Here is a 3,595-nt window from a genome sequence, read left to right as displayed (position 1 = left end):
TTTTCACCAATAAAGAATCCATGTATAGGTTGTTGAAATTAGCCAGGATGTGCTTGATGTGCTCAGCAGCCCCTGTCATAAAGGGTTTTGCTCTTTCTGGTTTCTGTTCCTCAAGTTTGCTTTTGATTGATTTCACATCGTCTTTGATGTACTTCTTGTAGGCTTCTTTTGTGAAGCTGATTTCCTGCAGGTGATGGTTCATGATAGTGTCAACACCCGTGATTACTGTGTTTTCAGTGCCTTCAGCAGAGGTGTTTCCACCCATGAGAGAGTGGTGGATGTTACCCCTCCGATCTTGTAAATGTCAGAGACAATGTCTTAATGGCTGATGTGGTTTGCTGTGGATATTCAGGATGATGGCTGTGGGGTTGAAGGCAATGGCAGGAGCCGGGAGCTTGGAGTTGAGGCAGTGCAGCCAGAGTACTGCTGGGTGGGGAGGGAAGGAAAAGGGGTGGGGCGTCGGGGGGAGCAGACAGAAAAGCTCTTCCTGTCTTTTTAGTAACTTTTTGCTTTCTTCCTGTATGCTGTTCTGGATGTCATTCCACGACTCTCTGTTTTTTGGTCATTAGTTTCTAATGCCTCAAATCTGTTCTTGAAATGGGTCACTAAATTCAGTTGAGATAAGTTCAAGGTCATATTTTGTCTCTTGTGAAGGTGTTTCAATTTTCTTCACCTTCAGCCTGAGATTGCCAATGAGCAATTAGTTGGTGGTGTGTTCCACATTGAGCTTTCACACCATCTCTTCCACTAGATGTAATGAATTTGGTAACTGTGTATTCCATCTGGTGAGGTACATGTGTATAATTAGTTGCCTTTTATGTTGTTGAAAAAATGGCATTTGCAATGCATAAGTCATTGGTCTTACAAAGTTCTGCCTTGGGATCTCCAGCATCATTTCTATTATCAAGGTCATGTGTTCCAACAACTCATGCTTTTTTTCCCAACTTTCACATCCATGTATCTTGGATTGCATGTTTGATCAATTTCAGACTGAAGAAGTCAGTAGAGTTCTTCAATTTCATCTTCATTGGCTTTAGTGGTTGGTGCATAAATTTGAATAATAGTGGTATTAACTGGTATTATCCTATCACAGACAGCCTTGTACTTCAATATAGGTCCCCACTCCTTCTTTGTAATCTTTTTTAGTCTAGAAGCTCCTCTGAAACCTGCCCATCATGAGTGACTCTGCTGATATTTAAAATACCAGTGCAGAGCTTCCAGGATCACAGCAACATGCAAGCAACCACAGTGCCACAAATGGACAGATGAGTGGTGGTCCTATAGATTACTTGTTGCTGTTAAATGCCTTTGAGTCTGTTCCGATGCATAGCGGCCCTGTGTAGGGTTTCCCAGGAATGGCTGGTAGGTCTAAACCACCGACCTTGAGGTTCAAACTGATCTTGCAGTTCAGCACATTATCCTACAACCCTACACTTTACTGTAGCTTTTAAATAGCCATTCTTATTATGCAAACATGAAACATCATATTATTTCTACATTTTCAAAATATTTTCAATTAAACTAATGTACCTAAAGAAAAAAGCATAAACCAGGTAAACTGTCACCCATAACCACCACCCAGGCCAAGGAACACATCACCAGTGTCCACGAAGGCACTTCCCCATACCTTTAGCCTCTCTCAATCTCTCTACTCTGTTCTCCCAGAATAACCCCATTCCTGACTTCTAATACTATCGTTTAGCTTGGCTTTTTGTTATTATTGGTTAAGTGCTGTCAAGTTGGTTGTGACTCACAGTGACCCTGTACAGGGTTTCCAAGGAGCAGCTGGTGAGTATGAACCACCGATCTTGCAGTTCAAACCAACCTTGGTTCTGACTTACAGAAATGTTATGTACAACAGCCAGGTTCTTAACAATTGTTGTTACACTTGAGCCCACTAAAATGGTCACTGTACCAGTCCATCTCGTTAGGGGTCTTTCTCTTTTTCTCTGACCCTCCACTTTATCAAGCATGATGCCTTCTCCGGGGACTCCTCCTGATAACATGTCCAAAGTACGAAAGACAAAGTCTTGCCTTCCTGGCTTATATGGAGCATTCTGGCTGTACTTTCTACACAGGTTTCTTTGTTCCTTTGGGAATCCATGGTCCTTGCAATATTCTCCTCCAAAGACCATAACTCAAATACATCAATTATTCTATGATCTTCCTTATTTATTGTCCAGGACTTCTCTGCTGCTGCCTCTTGCCATCCCTTGCTGTCTCCAGTGTCAAAGATTTCTGTCCCCTAGATTGAACACTTTAAAGAGGTCTTGTGCAGCAGATTTGCCTAATTGAATATGTCACTTGATTTCTTGACTGCCGCTTCCATGAGTGTTGATAGTTGATCCAAGCAGAATGAAGTCGTTGACGACTTCAACGCTTTCTCCATTTACTGTGATTTTATTTATTGGTCCAATTGCAAGGATTTTTGTTTTCTTTACACTGCGGCTACTGAAGGCTGTTGTAGTCTTTGATCTTCATCAATAAGTATTTTAAACTTACTTTTGGCAAGTAAGGTTGTATTATCTGCATGTTGCAGGTTGTTAATGAATCTCCCTGCAATGCAGCTTCTCAATTTATTTGCTTCATATAATCCAGCCTCTCAAATTATTTGCTCAGCATACAGATTGAACAAGTATGGTGAAAGGACACAACACTGGTGTATACCTTTCCTGATTTTAAGTCATTCCGTATGCTCTTGCTTTGTTCAAACGACTGCCTTTTGCTATTTTATGTACAGGTTCCTCATGAAAATAATTAAGTGTTTTGGAATACTCATTCTCTGCAATGTTGTCCACAGCTTGTCATGGTCCACACAGTTGAAAGCCTTTGCATAGTCAATAAAGCACAAGTAAACATCTTTCTGGTATTCTCTGCTTTCAGTCAAGATCCATCAACAGACATCAGCAATATCCCTAGTTCCATATCGTCTTTTGAATCCAGCTTGAATTTCGGACAGTTCCCTATCAATGTACAACTGCAGAATTTTAAAAATTATCTGCAGCAACATTTAACTTGCATGCAATATTAATGATATTATTGATGGCTTCTGCATTCCATTGGGTCACCTCTCTTTAGAATGGGCACAGAGATGGATATCTTCCAATCGATTGGCCAGGAAGCCATCTTCCATATTTCTTGGCGTAGTGAGTGCACTCGATGCTGCACAATCTTTTGGAAAGATTTCAATTTGTAGCCCGTCAATTCCTGGAGTCTTGTTTCTCCCCAATGCCTTCAGTGCAATTTGCATTTCTGCCTTCAGTACTGTCTGTTCTTGATCATGTGCTCCCTCTTGAAAGGGTTGAACATTGGCCATTTGTCTTTGGTACAGAGACCGTGTGTATTCCTTCCTTCTTCTTTTGATGCTTTTCACATCATTCAATATTTTGTCCATACAACTCATAACTATAGTAAGTCAAGGCTTTAATTTTTCTTCAGTTCTTTCAGTTTTAGAAATTCTGAGCTTGATCTTTCCTTTTAGTTTTCTAACTCTAGGTCTTTATACATTTCATTACACTATTTGACTTTGTCTCCTTGAGCTGCCCTTTGAAATTTTCTGTTCAGCTCTTTCACTATCTTCTTTCTTTCATTCACT

The sequence above is a fragment of the Chrysochloris asiatica genome, unplaced genomic scaffold, assembly GCF_000296735.1.
Source record: "Chrysochloris asiatica unplaced genomic scaffold, ChrAsi1.0 scaffold00115, whole genome shotgun sequence".
In the NCBI taxonomy this organism is placed as follows: domain Eukaryota; kingdom Metazoa; phylum Chordata; class Mammalia; order Afrosoricida; family Chrysochloridae; genus Chrysochloris; species Chrysochloris asiatica.
This window is presented reverse-complemented; position numbering follows the sequence as displayed.